This window comes from Erinaceus europaeus, chromosome 18 (genome assembly GCF_950295315.1).
Source record: "Erinaceus europaeus chromosome 18, mEriEur2.1, whole genome shotgun sequence".
Taxonomy (NCBI): Eukaryota; Metazoa; Chordata; class Mammalia; order Eulipotyphla; family Erinaceidae; genus Erinaceus; species Erinaceus europaeus.
In genome coordinates this window covers 2,018,735-2,041,302 of record NC_080179.1, presented here as the reverse complement: position 1 = coordinate 2,041,302, position 22,568 = coordinate 2,018,735, and the positions used below count along the sequence as shown (strand labels likewise).

The following is a 22,568-nucleotide window of genomic DNA, read 5'->3' as shown; positions in this document are numbered from 1 at the left end:
ATCATTAAAGAGAGAGAGAGAGAAGAGAAGAGATCACTGCCCAGCTATAGCTTCTGGTGGTGCTGGGGATTGAACCTGAGATTTCAGACAGTTAACTCTATTGCACAGCCACTGTGCTATCTCTCCTGCCCTTTAGTCATTATAAACTGTATTGATAACTGAATGAATGGATTTATTATCTCACTCAAAACCACAGAAACTATTTTAAGAATTTATTTTGAAATAAAATATGCACTGCATACTTTACTGTAAGTGAAGGTTTCCCTTCTTTGCAGAATTCGTCTATCTTGTTTAGAGTGGTCTTGGATGGGAACTGACTATACTTATTTCATAATATTTCAGATCTTTAGAATTTTGTATTTGGTATAATTTAATTCCAACTCTGTCAAGAAATAAATATCCAATATTATTTACAGACACAAGGAAGAGAAATGCTTTATCTGGTAAGTTGAAGTGTTAGGTCATTAATCATAATCTCCTTCATCCTGTCTTTCTTTTTCCAAGACGGGTTATTTGCATTCAAGTATTATAGGAAAGTCTGTAATTCAGAGCCAAATATAAAGTGCGAAAAGGGTTTATGAAAATTCTGTTAGTCTTTATTCAACCATTGCTAGCTTGATTTCATGTCTTCAGAGGTTAGAAAGTTGGAAAAATTCAGCCAAACAAGATATAACATCTTTTGAAACTTAGGGTATTCTTATTGATGTGGTCACACTGAAATCCAAGAAAAAGAGAGAATATGATGGGATTTTATTTGTGCGAGAATTTTATATGTCTCAGCTCTTTCTTACGAGGAGCACCCCAATATTTAGGTCTTATTGCAGCCAGCAGCCACTGAGAGGTGGCTACAGTACAAGTACTATTTCTTAGTGTTTTATTTATTATTAGAGACAGAGAACTTGAGAAGGGAGGCAGTGATAGAGAGGGGGAGAGACAGAGAGACAGAGAGACACCAGCAGCTATGCGTCACCACTGCTGAAGCTTTGTCCCTGCAGGTGGGGGCTGGGGGACTTGAACCCAGGCCCTTGCATACTGTAGCGTCTGCCCATAACCAGATGCTTCATTGGCTGTTCTTTGTCATGTGCAAAGCAAGTCTGTGGACTATATATTTTAATAACTGCTTGTCTTCTTAGACCATAAGAATAGATTCTGCTGGGAGGCTGGTAGAGCACACGTGTTATAATGTACAGGTGTGCGCCTCAGTCCACCACAGAGGGGGTTGCAGGCAGAAGAATCCCACAAGTACTAAAACCCAAGTAAAACCTTGGCAGAAACAAACAAACAAACAAACAAATTAAAGAATGAATCATATTTGCGTTCTGCAGCAAGCGAGACATTAGAATCCGTGGGAAATGTAGATGAGAGCAAACGAGTGATAGGTGGTTTTCTAAGCTGATCGGATTTACAGACAGAAAGGTTTCAACTGGAATGACGGAAGGGGACACAGTATCAAAATACTTGCTTGGGATTGTTTTTTAGGTCAAGACGGGTGGAGAAAGGGGTTTTGCAGTCAGGAGAAGATTCAGACAATGGCAAGAATTTATTTCTTCTAACTGGGTAAAGTCCTGAGGCAAAAATGTAAAGGTTTTAAATGATCAGTTCAAATCTCTGTGAAAAATCAAGAATTATCCACAATTGCCTTAAATCTATTTTTTTTTTTATCATTTTACTGACTTCTGATTTAGTGGAAAATAAAGTTTGAATTTTATATCCTTGCCAAAGCAAAGATAAAATCTCTCAGAGCTTGGGAACCTTGGGAGAATGTGGATGATGCCAACTAATGAAAAACCAAATCCCACTGATATTTCCTTCCCAGCAGAAGCAGCAAGTCTCTCCACCTTTTGAAATGTTAAGACTGTTTTTACCTTGCATAGAACTGCACCTGAAAAGTTGCCATGCCAAGAAATACCATTCTCTTCTGGTGACTGTTTCTACACATCCTTTATGACTTGCAAACCAATATCTGAAATAAAGACCCCTTCGTTTTAAGTCATCAATAATTTGAAGGACAAAGTTTACATAATAAAATAGAAATATGTATGAGTATATGCTCTTCTTATTTTAGACACGAGTTGATTTTTCATTGGAAAATACATTGATAGAGTGAACTGAACAGATTTTTTTTCCCATCTATGCTTTCTGTCTGTTTTATTATCACTGGGACTCCACTGCTCCAGGTTGACTTTTTCAGGTAAAAAGAAAGACAGGAGGAAAAGACACAACAGCACTGAAGCTTCCTCCTGTGAGCCGAAGGCTGGAGTCACACTTGTGCCACACACATGACAAAGCAGACACCATCCCTGGGAGTTACCTTGCCAGCCTAAACCTATACTAAAACCCAAGCAATTACTAATGGCTATCACTCTGTTTGTTTTTAAATTACTGCTCCTAGATCTAATTATTTCTATGATAAGTGAAGTTTAAATGGCAGAAATTCCTTTTGGATATAAATATATACTTTTAAGATTCTTACGGAAGTAACAGGACTCATAGAAAAGTGACTTTACACATGGCTCAGTCACTGTACACATGTTTTACTGGAAGGAAGCACAGAATATAGTTTCTTTTACCAAGACAGTTTGGAAAAGATTTTTTAAAGACTAATTCTCCATATGATATTTGTTTTTTTATTTTAAATTTTAATTTATTTTTTTATTTCATTATTGGGAAATTGATGTTTTACATTCTACAGTGAATACAACAGTTGGTACATGCGTAACATTTCCCAGTTTTCCACATAACAGCACAACCTCTGTCCTACGTCCTCTGTCAACACATGATATTTGTTAAGTGCTTAGTTTATTGATGATGGTAGAAGATACTGCATCTGAGAGGATATTATTATTGTATTTTGTTTTGCTGTGCTTTTTTTTTTTTTTTTTTACTGCTGTTGGTGTTTCTACATTCTGGAATGCCAAAAGTCAATTTCCATGTCAACTGCAAAGAACAGCTGTCATTTGGTGCAAAGTAGATAATATAAAATATAAAATTTTTATAATATAAAAATAGTGCAATGTTCAGACATTTTTGGTAAAGATAAACTGAACATCTAGGTTTCTCCCAGGTTTTGGCTATTACAAATTGTGCAGCTATAAACATAGGTGTACACAGATCTCTTTGGATGGGTGTGTTTGATTTCTTTGGGTAAATCTTCAGGAGAGTAATTGCTGAGACATAGTATAGGTCCATTCCCAGTGTTCTGAGAAAGCTCCAGACAGATTATCAGTGACCTTGAACAGTTTCTCATGGGTCTGTTGGCTGTTTAGGTAACCCCTTCAGTGAGGTTTAATTCCATGTCTGCACTCCATTTCCTAATGGGGTTACTTGTTTTTAATGTTAAGTATACTGAGCTCCTTATGTATTTTGGTTATTAGTCTTTTATCTGATGTGTGTTGTATAAAGATCTTTTGGGGGCCGGGTGGTGGCACACCTGGTTGAGTGCACACATTACAATGTGCAAGGACCCAGGTTCAAGCCCCAGGTCCCCACATACAGGGGGAAAGATTTGCAAGTGGTGAAGCTGAGCTGCGGGTATCTCTCTTGTCTCTCTCCCTCTCTAGCTCCCACTTACCTCTCAATTTCCGGCTGTCTCTATCCAATAAATTAAGAAGAAAAAAAAGAATAAGATAAGAAAAATCCTTTCCTATGCCTTAGGGTGTCTTTCTGTTAGGGTGGTGGTATCCTTTGTTGTGCAGAAGCTTTTCAGATGGATGTAGCCCCACTGATTTATTTTATTTTATTTTTGCTGTTGGGTTTGAATCCTTGAAGACTATTTTCAAGCATAGGTCATGAAGTGACCCATTGGTCATTACACCAGCTCCCCTGCATTGCTTGACGCTGTGGTCTATTTACATGATCACTGTTTTGCCTGAGGCCCGCCCTGCCTGCAGGGCATTGGTTAATCCCACTGGTTAGAACCTTTGCAACAGCTGCTATGGAAGCTTTCCACCTTCCCGCTCTTTGCTCCACCCAATCTCCTAGCCATTTCCTTTTCCCACTTGCCACTTCCAGTTAAAAGATATAAAGGCATTGTCTCTGATCAATAAAGGCATTGCATTGCGTTCCCACTCCGCCACGAGTTCGTGTCTCTCTCTCTCTCTCTGGCAAAGCTAGCCTGGCAGTGACCTGCCAATATTTTCTTCTAAGGGGGTTTTATCAGAGGTCACAGTTTCTCTGAGTGAGCAATAGGCACGTGGTGGGGCAGGAAGAGAATGCCTGCCCAGGTAAAGCCGATCAAAGCTGACCGTGAAAAGGTGATAGGTTTCATAGCCAGATCAGCCTTGAGGTACACCTTCTGCTTTACTGTCACATAGTGATTTCATTCTCAGAAATGTGCTGCATCTCTTCATCACGTCAGTGTAGCTCCCTGAGCATGCCAGTCCAGTCCTCTGCCTTTTTATGTTCATATGTGTTTCCACATGCTTGTGTGTGGGAAATGTGAGTACCAGACAGACAGCATTCATATTTCCCCTTACATTAAGAAAATTCCCGACTTTATTTCACCATTATATCACACTGACTGAGCTTCTTGGCAGACAACACTCGCAGCATAAATTACTTAACTCACCCCCCTGCTCCCCCCCACACACACATACTGGCTATCAAATGCACTCACTGAGACAATCTTACAGTTTTATCATACAGTCAATCACTCTGGTGATCTTCCATGCACCTCAGTAGATATTAGTACATTTTTTTAATTTTTTTTTTATTTAAGAAAGGATTAATTAACAAAACCATAGGGTAGGAGGGGTACAACTCCACACAATTCCCACCACTCAATCTCCATAACCCACCCCCTCCCCTGATAGCTTTCCCATTCTTATCCCTCTGGGAGCATGGACCCAGGGTCATTGTGGGTTGCAGAAGGTAGAAGGTCTGGCTTCTGTAATTGCTTCCCCGCTGAGCTGAACATGGCGTTGACTGGTCCGTCCATGCTCCCAGTCTGCCTCTCTCTTTCCCTAGTAGGGTGTGTCTCTGGGGAAACGGAGCTCCAGGACACATTGGTGGGGTCTTCAATCCAAGGAAGCCTGGCTAGCATCCTGATGGCATCTGGAACCTGGTGATTGAAAAGAGAGTTAACATACAAAGCCAAACAAATTGTTGAGCAATCATGGACCCAAAGCTTGGAATAGTGGAGAGGAAGTGTTAGGGGGGTACTCACTGCAAACTCTAGTGTACTTCTGCTTTCAGGTATATATTTTGCAGTAGTTTATGGATACGTGTGAACATAAGCTCTCTCTCACAGAAACTGGTGTATATCTAGGTTTTGGGACTTTGTTAGAAAGTGAACCACCTGAGATGAAATTAGAGTGTACTATGAAAGGAAAGGTCTCACCTGAGTAATGAAGCTGAAGGGTTGTCATTCCACACGTGAAGTCTCTGGACACAGTCTGAGGTGAAGCATGTTGAGGTGGCAATCGTTGCGTTGGTTAGGTTGTGATCGGCGGATGCAATATTATTTGGTTTGGATTGGGAGAGGCATACGGGAAAGTGGGCCCTATCCAAGGGTTCCAGGACTGGGGGAAGTAGGGGCTCTATAGTGGAGATGTGAGGTTCCTGCTGTCTTAGTGTTCAAAAAGACAGTCGATAGTTAATGTTATCATCACATTATTTGGTAATTGGGTTAACTTTGAAAAGTCCTTTTGTTAGGGTTTGCTGTACAGTACCCAGTATCTTGTATATAGCTGTGCTATTGGATGCTTCTAATCTACTTGGTCTAGGCTTTTGAGAGAGTCTGCATATCAAATACACAGCCTATATGTTAAAAAGATTCAGTTTGTGTTTTGAAAAACTTTGAGACATACAATTGATTTTCCCCCTCTCATATTAATTAACTAGTGATTTATATGTCTACATTTTGCTAGGAGTGTACATAAACACCATTCCCACCACCAAAAGACTGTGACCCATCCCTCCCACCCACTCCCACCCCCCACTGACCCAGGAAGCTGCATGTCTACCCCTCACCACAGGGTTTTTACTTTGGTGCCCTACTTACAATTTGGTCAGGTCCTGCTTTTAGTTTCCCTTTCAGATCTTCTTAGTCAACTTCTGTTGATGAGTAGGATCATCCCATACTCATCTTTATCTTTCTGACTTAGCTCACTTAACATAATTCCTTCTAGCTCTGTCCAAGATGGGTCAGAGAAGGTGGGTTCATTGTTCTTGATAGCTGCATAGTATTCCACTGTGTATATATACCACAGCTTTCTCAGCCACTCATCTGTTGTTGGGCACCTGGGTTGCTTCCAGGTTTTAGCTATTATGAATTGTGCTGCTATGAACATAGGAGTACACACCTCTTTTTGGTTGGGTGTTATCGAGTCCTTGGGGTATAACCCCAGGAGAGGAATTACTGGATTATATGGAAGGTCTGTGTGTAGCCTTCTGAGAGTTTTCCAGACTGCTCTCCACAGAGGCTGGACCAATTTACATTCCCACCAGCAATGTAAAAGGGTTCCTCTGTCCCCACAACCTCTCCAGTATTTGTTGCTGCTGTCCTTTTTGATGTATGCCATTCTCACAGGAGTGAGGTGGTATCTTAGTGTTGTCTTAATTTGCATTTCTCTGACAATCAGTGACCTAGAGCAGTTTTTCATATGTTTGTTAGCTTTTTGGATCTCCTCTGAGGTGAATGTTTTGTTCATATCCTCTGCCCATTTTAACATGTAGAATTTTCATAAGTATGCTTACACCATGCAGATTGAAAGAGTCTGTCATTGCATGTGCTGTTTTGTCCGGGTTTTAGATTCAAGACTAAGCTAGCACTTTCTATGGGGTGAGGGTTTTATTTCTTAATGAGTTGGTGTTAGTTCACCATGCTGTGTTTTAAAGCGACCATTTGGCACTGGGTGACGTTTGTTACTAGGCCATTCCCACAACAGAAATATTCAAATGCCTCCACCAAAGCTAATTGGAGTCCATCAACTATTTTAACCACTTCCCTTTTGTGATCTCAGATTTATAGTTAGAAACTAAGGGTTAATTTTATTTTATTTTTGTCTTTTGTTAATTAATATTCCTTATATAGGAGAGAAAAACAGAATACAAAGCATCACTCTGTCCTGTGCAATGCCAGGGACCAAGCTGAAGGCCTCCGTCACCAGAGCCTGCACTGTAACACTGACCCACCCCCAGCCTCCTTACTCAATCTTGTTTTATATATCTGTAGTGTTCTCAAGGTTTCATTTTGCACATTCCTCTCATTTTAATTATACCATTCATTCAACCTTGACAGAAATCTACTATTGTTTATTGCCTCTGTATGCCATTTTTTAAAATGTCTTTTACAGATTCTCCATTTGTTGTTCTTTCCATATCTTTTTTTAATTCAATCTGTAGTTATGTTTCTCACATTTTAAAATATATTCTCAGACCATCACTTTATTGGTTTCAATGAGTTAAAATCTAATCTCAGAACTCATGCTATTTTGCCAATCATAATTTCATTCTTCTTTTAATCTATGTCCCTACTAATTTTTTCCTTAACATTCCTCAAAATTCAGAATTAAATTTTGGTTGATTTTTTTGAATTAATTGAATATGTATATTTAAGAGGTTGTCAGTAGGTTTGCATTGATTACTCAATCCATTTGACTCACACTTTGCCAAAGATATGTCTCAATTTCAAATTTAACATTCTCTAGTTATGTTTGAACTACTCTAACAGCCAACTTGCTCGTGATGGATAATGGGCATTGTTATTTCCTCAATAACATTCAACAGAGCCTCGAAACACTCACACTTTCATTGTTCAGAACACTTCTTGGTTTCCATGACAACACCACTTGTTGATTTTTATTTTAGTTCACTAGCCTCTTATTTTTTCAGTCCACCTGCTGCTTCCTCTTTATCTATTTATGTGTAATTGGTCTCTAGTAGTTGATCCTAAGAATTTTCTACTGTTTTATATTCTTAGTTTTCATTTCTTTTCTCTGCTTAATAGCTATGCCTGTTGGTATTTCTAACTCTGTATCTCTAGATGGATTTTATATTCTGAATTGTGGGTTCAGTAAATTGACACCTCCCTTTACATTAACGTTTAAATGCTTCCTGTATGACTATCTTTTCTTTTTGTTTATTTATTTTCCTAAATGAGCCTGTATTCATTATTCTAAAAATTCAGTAAATTTGCAGAAATACATCTTGAGTTGCTCTATATATTTTTTCTTTGTTCTCAAGATCCTGTCTTTGGTTTCTTATTTTGGCATTCAGCCTGTCATGATAAAAGGCTTTACTTTGATTATTAAGTAATTGGCTTTCAATCTGTGCATAAAATTCTTTCATTTTACTCAAAGGCACTTAAGTAACACATATGTGGTTAATGGATTATCAGCGGGAAAAGATACCAAATTCTTTTTTCTGTTGGTTTCAGAGTATAGATTTTTGCAGGTTTTCAAAGAAAACTTGGGACATGATGGCAGAATCATTGGAGCATTTGAAACCATGGCTTTGTGCTGGTGAGGACCGCCAGTATACTGTGAGCATTATATGAGAAGGGAATGACATTAGCATGTAGCACTGGCATATTATAAATAGCATTCAACTCATTTTAAAACCCAACATATTGCCAAGCTTGGAATTTCAGTCAAATTTGCACAATATAATCACAGACCTTTTACAAGAATGTCATTTTAACTAATCCATTAGCCTTGTCCAAATTAGCCCAATTGTTTAGAAGGTATTAAATGCACTACAAAGCCCAATGTGTTTGTGATGCTCCATAATCATAGCACCTGTTAAACAGCCCACTGCAGCTGTACTTTCAGCAGATTACAGGCCGTTAGACAAGTTATACAGTGTCTTCCTTTTATAACCTAATTTCTTTTTCTTTTGTATGAGACATTCTGGATCATAAAATGAGAACTTTTCCATAGCCCTTCCTTGACTGAGATGAGGAGCGTGATTTAAAAATTATTAGAATGCTCAGATAGGACTTGAAAATGCTGCACTGAAATGCAGAAGTGAAATATTTCATTAACTTTTAATCCAATTTAAGATCATCTTCCCTTGGGGAGACTAGCTGTCTTTAGATTCATCATGCTCTTTTTGAAACAAGTTTCTTGAAGAGAAGTTAAGAGCAAAACTATGGAGCAGAAAACATAGAGACATGCTTTAAAATATTTTTTTCAAGGTCCAGACAGTTGCCAAATGGAAGAAGCATCTGGCATCTACTTTATCCCCTCATTAATTTTGTGAGCATTTGTAGGCTGTCTAAATCATCAAAACCCCTCCTGTATATGCAGGCTAGTGCACACAAAACTACCTTGGAAGTGATAAAGAATAGAAAATAGGTGGGGCAAAGTATTCACTTATACTAAATTCAGCCGGTGCCCAGAAGCACCAGGAATTATTCTGCTTAGTAGCAAGGATTTAGCACGGGGATCTAAGCTGCTTAAGTCAGTCCCTGCTCTCATGAAGCTTACCGTTGCCTTGGGAAGGCAAGCTTTCGTCAGATGTACTTGAAAAACCGACACTAGCAACAATGCTGCCCACACCAGAACACAGGTGTGCGGACGACTTAGAGCCTCACACCAGATGTATCTTCATATAGGGTGGTGTGTGTGTATATACATATGCCCATAAACAATGCACCAATGTACACACACACACACACACACACATGCAGGCTGGGCCATCACCATGACCTCAAAGAATAACAGTTCCATTAAAATATGTCGTGGATGGGTGAACTTCCTGTAAAGTATGTGTAAGAGACATGAATTTTTAGGGGTAAGCAGCAACAATGCAGGAACACTGTGTTAAAAGCTGCACAGGAGTTACTGAAGTTTAGAAAGCTTTAAAGAGGTCAGTTTCACTGGGACATACCAACGTGGGGCAAGAATTGGAGACGCTTCACAGATAGTCACCGACACGATTTGCTGCCGCTTTGTGGTCCATGTTTTCGTTTTCATTATCCTAGGTGCAAGCAGAACGGTACACACAGCGTTAGGCAAGATAGTCGCCAAATCCAAATGTCTTGGCAGATTCCTCTGGTAGAGGTAGGCCAAAAAGTAGTAGGTCTAGAGGAAAAGTGCTATATAATTAAAAAAAAAACAAAAAAAAAACAGGGAGTCGGGCGGTAACGCAGTGGGTTAAGCACAGGTGGCGCAAAGCACAAGGACGGGCATAAAGATCCTGGTTCGAGCCCCCGCTCCCCGCCTGCAGGGGAGTCGCTTCACAAGCGGTGAAGCAGGTCTGCAGGTGTCTATCTTTCTCTCCCCCTCTCTGTCTTCCCCTCTTCTCTCTATTTCTCTCTGTCTTATCCAACAATGATGACAACAATAATAACTACAATAATAATACAACAAGGGCAACAAAAGATAATGAATAAATATTATAAAAAAAAACATTGTTACAAAACTGGGCTGAAAATATCATCTACAGCTAGAGAGTTCAAATTAACAAGTTCATTCCTACGTGGCCATCCCCGGAGTTTTCATACAACACTGAAGAGGTGTGCCTTGAGGGTGGGGCAGCTTCACTGCCTCTCTCCCACGACCCTTGATAATGTTCCCTCAGGTTGGTGGATGCAGTGCGGTGACAGACTCTGGAGTGGGGGGAGATGTGAACCTAGGGGGAGGTGGTCTGAGGTACTTAGTGCAGGATGGCCGAGAAAGAGTTGGTTGGAAGACAGGAGTCGTGCACAGATACTGTCTTGGGGAGAAGAGAGGGTTTGTTCCTGTGTGTTAACAAATGCCTTGTAACTATGATTTCCCCAGTAAAAACGTTAAAAATTAGAATTAAGTTACAAATTTCCAGAAGATATCTGTGCTTCTGAGGAAGATGGTGACCATCCCACAGCACTGTGACTAAGCTCTGCGAAGCAGAAGCAACCAAAAGCACCAACAGCCAAGGGAGCTCCAGGAACCACTGATAACTGGACCAGACCATGAAGCCCGGAAACCCAGAAATAGAGAATAAGCCCAGGGAGCACACACACAGTATACTCATCAATACTTCAAATATACCTCAGTCCAGGCATTCTGATAAAACTCCAGGGGGGAACACACACACACAGTATACTCATCAATACTTCAAATATACCTCAGTCCAGGCATTCTGATAAAACTCCAGGGGGGAACACACACACACAGTATACTCATCAATACTTCAAATATACCTCAGTCCAGGCATTCTGATAAAACTCCAGGGGGGAACACACACACACAGTATACTCATCAATACTTCAAATATACCTCAGTCCAGGCATTCTGATAAAACTCCAGGGAGAACACACACACACAGTATACTCATCAATACTTCAAATATACCTCAGTCCAGGCATTCTGATAAAACTCCAGGGAGAACACACACACACAGTATACTCATCAATACTTCAAATATACCTCAATCCAGGCATTCTGATAAAACTCCAGGGAGAACACACACACACAGTATACTCATCAATACTTCAAATATAGCTCAGTCCAGGCATTCTGATAAAACTCCAGGGGGGAACACACACACACAGTATACTCATCAATACTTCAAATATACCTCAGTCCAGGCATTCTGATAAAACTCCAGGGGGGAACACACACACACAGTATACTCATCAATACTTCAAATATAGCTCAGTCCAGGCATTCTGATAAAACTCCAGGGAGAACACACACACACACAGTATACTCATCAATACTTCAAATATAGCTCAGTCCAGGCATTCTGATAAAACTCCAGGGAGAACACACACACACAGTATACTCATCAATACTTCAAATATACCTCAGTCCAGGCATTCTGATAAAACTCCAGGGAGAACACACACACACAGTATACTCATCAATACTTCAAATATACCTCAGTCCAGGCATTCTGATAAAACTCCAGGGAGAACACACACACACAGTATACTCATCAATACTTCAAATATACCTCAGTCCAGGCATTCTGATAAAACTCCAGGGGGGAACACACACACACAGTATACTCATCAATACTTCAAATATACCTCAGTCCAGGCATTCTGATAAAACTCCAGGGAGAACACACACACACAGTATACCCATCAATACTTCAAATATACCTTAGTCCAGGCATTCTGATAAAACTCCAGGGGGGAACACACACACACAGTATACTCATCAATACTTCAAATATACCTTAGTCCCGGCATTCTGATAAAACTCCAGGGGGGAACACACACACACAGTATACTCATCAATACTTCAAATATACCTTAGTCCAGGCATTCTGATAAAAACTTCAGAGATAAATATTTGCACATGAAAAGTGCAACTGGAAATTTTTCTTAAGATTAACATTCGTAAGCTAGTGAGGATCTCTGGAGCTTTCAGAATTATTTCAAATTCTCTTTTATCTTTAAATGCCAGAGTGACTCCTAATTAGATTGAAGAAACCTTCAATTACGGGAGGGAACTTTGGTGGAGCTGACTACCTTTAGATAAAAAGCAATTTATAGTGAGGAATTTAGTTCTGAGTCTGACCATTCCAGATCTGAACCAGGTGTCATGGTTTATCAGTATTAAAGGCATAGCAGCACGTTCTTTGCAAGTACAGCTAATTTTTACTTCTTACTAATTTTAATAAATATTAATATATTGCATTAAACTGCACTGATAATGTGTGCTATAGCATGACGAAAATAGTCCTAAGTTATGTTTTCTTCAGTGTTTTTGTCATGAGTGACTGTTGGCTCTTGGTTATTGATTTTTTTAATCATCATGGAAATAAGGATACTTATAAGGCAGATCTATTAAACTGATAGAATTAATCAACATTAATAAATTCATCTTTGGGACCCCGCGGTGGTGCAGCGGGTTAAGCGCACATGGCAGAAAGCACAAGGACCTTCATCAGGATCCCAGTTGGAGCTCCGGGCTCCCCACCTGCAGGGGAGTCGCTTCACAGGTGGTGAAGCAGGTCTGCAGGTGTCTGTCTTTCTCTCCCCCTCTCTGCCTTCCCCTCCTCTCTTGATTTCTCTCTGTCTTAACCAACAACAGTGACAGTAATAACAACAATGATGATAAACAACAAGGGCAACAAGAGGGAAAAATAAATAAGTAAATAAATTCCATCTTTGAATTAATTTCACATTTTGAGAATAAATTCAAGTGGTAATAATGCATATATTTAATAAACTCTTGTGTAAGAAGTGATCAAGGTAGGGAGTGAATTTAAAAAATAATTCCATAGAACAAACAGCTAAACTAAATGAACAAAGAGAAATGACAATGAAATCAAAGTGGTTATTGTGCTTAATTTGAATTTGTTTAAAACCAATCCCAATATTCCAACAACTTTATGACAATGTTTTAAACAAAACTTTAATACTTGTCTTGGAAAATATTTGTTTGTCTTTTTTCTGCTTACAATATATAAGAAACCAGGCTGTACTATGTACAATAAAACTTAAGTTCTTTTCTTTTCCTTTTTATTGCCAGTATAGTTATCAGAGAATTCGGGGCGGGGGAGAGAAACAGAGAGAGAGAGAGAGACTTGCAGGCTTGCTTCACTACTTGTGAATTGCTCCTTGCCCCCTCCCCCCCCACCCCTCGCAGGAAGTAGCACAGGCCTGAAACCGTGTCCTCAGGAGAGGTAATATGTATATTTAATTGTATGCACCACTGCCCAGCCCTCAATCAGCTGTATGTTTATTTTCCTTTGTGTTGATAGTATTTGTGCTCTGTGTGATATGATAAGAATAAACTTTATTCTGTGATACTGTTTCCTAAACCTATAATCAGTCTTTTATCATAAAAAAAAAAAAAAAACCTGCAGATTATCTAGTGTTGGAGACATTCTGCAAAGTACTTCATCAGCCATCTTCCAAGCTGTAAGGAAGAGAAAAACAAGAAATGTCTGAGAAACTGTCACAGTCTGGAACAGCCTAAAGAGATCTGATAACTGCATAAAAGGAGAACTACGACGTGAGATTCTGGGGCTGGAAGCTTTTCAGAAAGAACAAAGTATGGACTTCAATTAATTGTTTAGCAATTAAAGTCCACTTGTTGGTAAGAATATCTCATACGAAAACAAGGGAAACTGAGGATGTGTGTGATCCCTTCACAATTTTTTTCTGCAAAGCCCAGTCATTTAAATGTGTATTAACAATCTTACAGTTCAGCAAATGGAATTCTGTTATACATTCTAAATGTAACACAGTAAGTCTATGCTTATAATTGTCATTTTGTAATTACATGCAAGCAGTTCATATGACTCCTTGCCATTTTGTAATTCTTACAATGTTTCATCAAATTGTTCTAGTTTTTAAAATAGATGTTACATTTTATTACTTACTGGGTAGAGACAGAGAGAGATCAAGAGGGAATGTAGAGATGGAGAGGAAGAGAGACAGAGAGATACCCACAGAGCCGCTTCCTTGTTCAAGGAGCCTCTTCCCTGCAAGTGGGGAGCAGAGGCTTGAACCCAGGTCCTTGCTCATGGTAACCATGGTAACGTGTGCATTCAGCCAGATGCATCGCCACCTGGTCCCTTAGGACTAGTTTTTACGCACAAGCGGACTAAGATAATATCCAGGTAGACATAGAGTGACAGTGAGTTGCCCTTTACTACTGTTGTATTGACGTTACTTTGAACCATCTTCTCTTGGGCAGTCATTCCAGCACCAGCTCCTCAGACTACTAGCTCCACAAACACCAGAAGCTACTTAATGAGAGGGGACAGACCCTTTCCCCTGGTAATGTACGCACATGACTGAGGGGGCCACCATGGGCCCCTTGGAGCTGACTTGTAAGAAACTTTGCAAAGGAATTGTACCATTTTCATCTTTTGATAAAGTATTTCACAAAAGCATAAGTTCATGGATGTAGCTAACTTTTAGCAAAGGCATTGTACATTTTTCATCCTTTGATAGACTATTTCTTAAAAGCACAAGTTCATGAATTATTGAAGCTCATAATTAATAATAAAATTATATACAATCAGCAAGATAATTCATCTGGACTGTGTATATGTTTTGTCACCAGCATAGTGAAGTGAACCCAATAAGTATAACATATATTATTTTTCATAACACATATCATATATATATCATACCTATACACACATATATATATAATGATAAAATGCAGATGAGTCATGCTTGTAGCTTAGTATGGCTTTCATCATGTCATATCTCAAAAGGACTTTGTGATTTTTCATTTTTCATTTATAACTGGAAGATTTTCTGGCAATAGTCAATTTATGTTCTCAGAACTCAGAGAGAGGGTTACTGAATTGGTAGCAAGAACAGTGCTTAGAGTGCATTGTTCTATGCATTGTTCTATGCATATGTTAATATATTCAGTGAAGGTCAAACTGTCTAGATATCTGAGTCTCATAAAAGTAATTCTGGGCTTCAGATGTATTTTAAAATTTAGTATTTATATCTGAAACCCACATATGGACATATCACTCAACCTTTTATTTGAATCCTATTAATTGACATAATAATTAACAATCAATCTATATTGCCAGTTGAAAAATGATTATATATAGTCTTTGTCATACGGTTAAGATAAAGATATAAGGGAAATGATAATTTCTAAGGCGCTTGCCCTAGTACCCTCAAATATAAGATCACTAATTAAAAATACAAATATCTTCAGACTGTATCATGCATACCTATATTTGTGTACTCACTGTAATAAAAATACTAACATATATACATATATATATATATTAATTTTTATTTATAAAAAAGAAACACTGACAAAAACCATAGGATAAGAGGGGTACAACTCCACACAGTTCCCACCACCAGAACTCCGTATCCCATCCCCTCCCCTGACAGCTTTCCTATTCTTTATCCCTCTGGGAGTATGGACCCAGGGTCACTGTGGGATGCAGAAGGTGGAAGGTCTGGCTTCTGTAATTGCTTCCCCGCTGAACATGGGTGCTGACAGGTGGATCCACACTCCCAGCCTGTCTCTCTCTTTCCCTAGTGGGGCAGATACTCAGGGGAAGCGGGGCTCCAGGACACATTGGTGGGGTCGTCTGCCCAGGGAAGTTGAGTTGGCATCATGGTAGCATCTGGAGCCGGGTGGCTGAAAAGAGAGTTAACATACAAAGCCAAACCAATTGCATTTTTACTGTTTTGTATGTTGGTGAGTTCTATTAGTGGGTAAAGATGACTTTAGATATTTTTAATAATTTTAGGGAAAATAGTCTACAAGACATCTATCAAGTGAGTTTCTTGGCTCTCCGCAGCTGGCTTTCTGTACAGCACCCACCACAGACCAACATCGTCATCCATCACTGAACATTCGGTCCCGAGACTCTGCTGGCTCCCGGCTCTGAAATTGGCAACTAGACATTTAAAAAATGACTCAGGTAGTGATTTCTTTTTTTAGAAGTCACAATAGGAGTGAGGATGATTTGTAAACATTTGGGATGAAACAAGAAGGTGATACAATTCCACAAGCAAAAGTTTCCTTCTTGTTGTTATTGGCGTAATCACCAGGGACTCTCTGCCCCAGGCCAACGTTTACACACAGAAGCAGAGAGGCAGAGGGAGAAAAGGCAAAATACCACAGCACTGATTACCAGCGTGACCAAGGACAGGCTTGAACCTGGGTGGTGCAAAGGGCAAACCAGATGCATTATCTAGGTAAACTGTTCTGCCAGACCTATTTAAATAATTAAATAGCAATGTAGACAGTTCATTGGACATTAGACTGATAGTGCCGTGAGCACCATAGAAAATACCAGGCATTATTCAAAAGGTATATTAATATAATATATAAGTATAACATATATTATTTTTCATAATACATATCATATATATATCATACCTATACACACATATATATAATGATAAAATGCAGATGAGTCATGCTTGTAGCTTAGTATGGCTTTCAGTTGCAACCTAAATTTATAGTGTTTAGTGTCATTTTTAGTGTTTGCACAGAGCCCAGGGTTTTGTGTCTATACAATTTCTTCTTTTGGAGGGCACTTCCCCCCTTTTTACTTCCAGATACAGAGAGAGAGATAGAGAGAGGTGAACACTACCATGCAGGAAGCTTCCCCAGGTGCAGATGCTGCCACTGTGCTTGGTAAAACCTATGCTCTTCTCAGCCACTTGTTCAGCTCACATTTTTACATTTTTTTTCTTTGTACTGTTCCTTTCCCTGGGTTATTTTTTTAATTTCTTAAAAAATATTTATTTATTCCGTTTTGTTGCCCTTGTTGTTTATTGTTGTAGTTATTGATGTCATTGTTGTTGGATAGAACAGAGAGAAATGGAGAGAGGAGGGGAGGACAGAGAGGGGGAGAGAAAGACAGACACCTGCAGACCTGCTTCACCGCCTGTGAAGTGACTCCCCTGCAGGTGGGGAGCCGGGGGCTCGAACCAGGATCCTTATGCCGGTCCTTGTGCTTTGCAGCACTTGCACTTAACCTGCTGTGCTACCGCCTACTCCCTTCCCTGGGGTTTTTATGAAGTGCAGTATTTTAGCATACTAGACCATAGAGAAGGAGATCTCTGAGGAAGCTTCTGCAGTTTTCCTCATGCAGGAGATGTTCTTTTGTTTGGGGTGAATATTTTAATAAATTATTGGTCTAAGCTTCTTATTATTAGATGTAAATTTTATTTTCCATATTTTATGAGAAACTTTTACAGTTCACAGCCTTGCTCATCTACCTACAACCACCTTCTATCTAAATGATCTATCATCTATCAATCATCTATCTATCATCTATCAATTATCTATCAATCATCTATCTATCAATCGTCTATCTATCATCTATCAATCATCTATCTATCTATCTATCATCTGTCTATCTGTCTATCTACCTATCATCTTCAGCTTGAAGAACAAAGACCTCACACATTTGTGAATTCAGTGCTCTGGGACTTCCCCCCCCATTTATAAAGAGATATCTAGCAAATAGTAGTAAAACACAACAGCAGACTTTCCATTTTCATAACAACTCCTGTGTGATGTCTGAATTCACAAGCACCTCAACTATGAACACACAGGGCAGCAGCAAACCTGGTAATTAACTTTCAGATCTAGATTTATCTATTAAAGTAGGGACCTGAAGTCACGTTGGTGAAAATGTTATGCTGGTAATAATTATGCTGACTTAAAAAAAAGTGAGTGCAGGGTTAGGTGGGGCAGCGGGTTAAGCACATTGGCGCAAAGCACAAGGACCTATGTAAGGATCCCAGTTTGAGCCCCAGACTCCCCACCTGCAGGGGGGTCACTTCACAGGCGGTGAAGCAGGTCTGCAGGTGTCTGTCTTTCTCTCCTCGTCTCTCCTCCTCTCTCAATTTCTCTCTGTCCAACGAATGACACCACCAACAACAATAATAGCCACAACAAGGCTACAACAACAAGGGCAACAAAAGGGGGAAAAATGGCCTCCAGGAGCAGTGGATTCATGGTGCAGGCACTGAGCCCAGCAATAACTCTGGAGGCAAAAAAAAAAAGTGAGTGCACCTGACATTTGAATATTCTCTCCTTCCGATCAGATAGGCTTCACAGGCCCTTCAGTGAAGCTTGAAGGATGCACATATGGTGGTCCCATTCCCAGTAAATGTGAAAGTGTTTTAACGGTTTTGATAATGATTTCTAATACTAGTCAGAGTTCTTCCTCTGTGGATTCTTACCATTAGATAAATAACTCAATACAAAATGCAAATACTTTATCCACTACCTTAATGTGCATGACGATTATTATTATTATTATTATTATTATTATTATTTTGCCTCCAGGGTTATTGCTGGGGCTAGATATCTGCACTGCGAATCCACTGTCCTGGAGGCCATTTCCCCCATTTCTGTTGCCCTTCTTGTTGGCATTGTTATTATCGCTGTTGTTGCTGGAGAGGATGGAGGACAAATTGCAGGAGAGGATCCGGGGTCTGCAACCAGCATCCTCGCGCTGGCCCTTGTGCTTAGTGCCAAGTGCGCTCAACCCACTGCTACCGCCCAGCCCCCTTTAACATTATTTTTGTAGTCAAATGCCTCATTCCTAGAAAGATGAGCTATTTTGTCACTTAATATCATTTTTGAGGATGTATCATTTTGGTGACCTTCAATTAAACAGAAGACATATTCTTCTATCTGGCTAGATGAGAGACAGAGATGGAGAGGAAAGGCTAGAGAGATGCAGACATAGGAGAAAGACACCAGCAGCAGGGTTCCACTGCTCCAGAAGCCCCCACCTGCGCAGAATTACGTTTCTATATTAGTCAGTTGGTGCTATCAGCAATAGTTTTTAGTCTCATTTATCTTGGGAGCAGTTAGAATTCACCCCTGCAAGTACAGCACAACACACTCCTAAGGCAGTAAAAACAGGACCTTCCAATATCATTATTCATGCTTTTCTGAATCACTCATACTTTTTGTATTATTACCGATATCCTACACGAAATCGTACCTTATTCTTCTTTTTCTCTCTGCACGGAAGGTGAGAAAAACAGAAATAGGTGAAGCAAGAGACAGAGAGGGGAGAGCCAGCCCAAGCACTCCAAGCTGGGTAAACTTCTCCCCTGCTCTTCCAGAAGAGTCCCTGTTCGGCTCCATATCTTGTCCTTGTTATGTTTTTCATGGTTCTACACTTTAGAAGAGTAGGAATTAGGGCTGGGAAATAGCATAATGGCTGTGCAAAAGACTTTCCTGTCTCAGGCTCTGAGGTCCCAGGTTCAATTCCCAGCACCACCATCTGAAAGAGTTTAATATATTTAAGATCTTAATACACACCTTCATAGTTGTATTTCCTTGTAATCATATACCATACTGCCTAGCAAAAAGTGCAAACCCCTGTGAAGACTGAAGTTATGAAGAACATAATCATCTAATTAATAACAATCGAGCAAAATGTATTTGTTGACATAAAGAAGCTGAACAGTCCTTAAGATGTAGTGTTTACTCATTCTTAATTTGTAAAAGTCACAAAGTACATATTAAGAAGTGAAATATTCATTAGAAATATGAGCTCAAGTATGAGATAGAGAAGACTGATGATATCCTACTGCTTACAACTGTCAGAAGATGGAGTGGCAGAAAACTCCATCTGGACAAATAAATCCTCTGTACTGAACTCAACAATAAGAGTTCAGGGTTTATGTGAATGGAAATGTTATTGAGAATACTACAAAAATCATAAGCACACTATAAATGATTCTACAAAAATTAGTAAAGTCATGAGGCCCTTGAATATACTTAAAATAGACCTATTAGCTTTTTCCAAAATGGAAAGCCCTGTTGTTAAAATTCGGAGGCTCCAGCTTCACAGGCGGGTAACAGAGACTCGCAGACACACGGCTGGGCAGGGAAGCTGTATTTCTTTATTCAGGAACAACGATTTATAAACTAAGACAAACTAATCACCAAACAGAACTCTCCTGCCTCCTTCCCCCCGTGGCGGCGCCAAACACTCTGGAACTCTGGAACTCTCGAACTCTCTCAGGGTTCCTTGGGGCGGGGACAAGCGGGCCCGCGTAACTAGCAGGACTGAACCAATTTTCTTGGCAGGGGGAGAGCTAGAACAACCCAATGTAAAGCATACAACAAACCCCAAATCTCATTTGCTATATTCTTTACTTTTTTCAAATTTCTTTATTGAGTAATGTTTTACAGTTGAGAGTAAACACAATAGTTTGTACATGCATAACATTTCTCAGTTTTCCACATAACAATACAAACCCCACTAGGTCCTCTGTCATCCTTTTTGGACATGTATTTTCCCTCCCACCCACCCCAGAGTCTTTTACTTTGGTTCAATACACCAATTCCAGTTCAGGTTCTACGTGTGTTTTCTCTTCTGATCTTGTTTTACAACTTCTGCCTGAGAGTGAGATCATACCAAATGCATCCTTCTGTTTCGGACTTATTTCACTTAAGATGATTTCTTCAAGCTCCACCCAAGATGGGCTGAAAACGGTGAAATAACCATTTTTCATAGCTGACTAGTATTCCATGGTATATATATACCACAACTTGCTCAGCCACTCATCTGTTGTTGGACACTTGGATTGCTTCCAGGTTTTGGCTATTACAGATTGTGCTGCTAAGAACATATGTGTACACAGATCTTTTGGGATGGATGTGTTGGGTTCCTTAGGATCTATCTCCAGGAGAGGAATTGCAGGATCATAGGGTAGGTCCATTTCTAGCCTTCTGAGAGTCTCCAGACTGTTCTCCACAGAGGTTGGACCAATTTACATTCCCACCAGCAGTGCAGGAGGGTTCCTTTGCCCCCACACCTTCTCCAGCATTTGCTGCTGTTACCTTTTCTGATGTATGACATTCTCACAGGAGTGAAGTGGTATCTCATTGTTGTCTTGATTTGCATTTCTCTGACAATCAGAGACTTGGAGCATTTTTTCATGTGTTTCTCAGCCTTTTGGATCTCTTCTGTGGTGAATATTCTGACCATGTCCTCTCCCCATTTTTGGATGGGGTTATTTGTTTTCTTGTTGTTGAGTTTGGCAAGCTCTTTATATACTGTGGTTATTAAACTCATGTCTGACGTATGGCACGTAAAGATCTTCTCCCATTCTGTGAGGGGTCTCTTAGTTTGGGCAGTGGTTTCTTTTGCTGTGCAGAAGCTTTTTAATTTGATGTAGTCCTATAGGTTTATACTTGCCTTAGTCTTCTTTTTAATTGGATTCATTTCATTGAAGATGTCTTTAAAATTTATGCAGAGAAGAGTTCTGCCAATATTTTCCTTTAAGTATCTGATAGTTTCTAGTCCAACATCCAAGTCCTTCATCCACTTGGATTTTACTTCTGTGTTTGGTGGATTATAGTGGTTCAGTTTCATTCTTCTGCATGTTTCAACCCATTTTTCCAAACCAAATCAATTCTTTTTACTATAGTGACAAAAACAATAAAATATATAGGAATAAACCTAGCCAAAGAAGTGAAAGACTTGTATGCTAAATTATGAGTCATTACTCAAGGAAATTGAAAAAGACACAAAGAAGTGGAAAGATATTCCATGTTCATGGGTTGGAAGAATTAACATGAAGTAGAAGAAGTTGAAATCCAGAAATCAATTCCTTTTACTATAGCAAGAAAAAACAAGGTCTGGCTTCTGTAATTGCTTCCCCGCTGAACATGGGTGTTGGCACGTGGATCCATACTCCCAGCCTGTCTCTCTCTTTCCCTGGTGGGGCAGGGCTCTGGGGAGGTGGAGCTCCAGGACACATTGGTGGGGTCATCTGTCCAGGGAAGTCTGGTCGGCATCATGGTAGCATCTGGAACCTGGTGGCTGAAAAAGAGTTAACATATAAAGACAAACAAATTGTTGATTAATCATGGACCTAAATGCTGGAATAGTGCAGATGAAGATTTAGGGGTCTCCGTTTTGGAAATAGCTAGTAGGTCTATTTTAGGTCTATTTCAAAGGGCCCATGATTGACACAATGTCTTAGGAGACAAAATGTTTATAACTGGAGGTGACTCTGCTCAGCAAATTAAGTCACCGTGCTAAAAATGGTCAACATATAGTTTCATTCGTCTATGAAATAATATCTAAAAGAACTAAGCTTCATGATTAATGATCAAGGTTACTCCTAGAATGGAAATTATGATAACTATTGGAAAGAATGGGAGAGGAAGTGGGGAATTAGGCAGGGGATGTTTTTT

General features: G+C 39.6%; 1 long non-coding RNA gene across 1 annotated transcript in view; it reads right to left on the bottom strand.

The window, feature by feature from the left end:
• The window catches only part of LOC132534296 (uncharacterized), a 91,796-nt gene that overhangs the window by 44,145 nt on the left and 25,083 nt on the right, over positions 1–22,568 (bottom strand). Inside the window, exons 2-3 of the long non-coding RNA XR_009546019.1 lie at positions 13,741–13,799; positions 9,873–9,921 (exon numbers count right to left, since the gene is read on the bottom strand). This is a non-coding gene — a long non-coding RNA (uncharacterized LOC132534296). The remainder of the gene's footprint in view (positions 1–9,872; positions 9,922–13,740; positions 13,800–22,568) is intronic.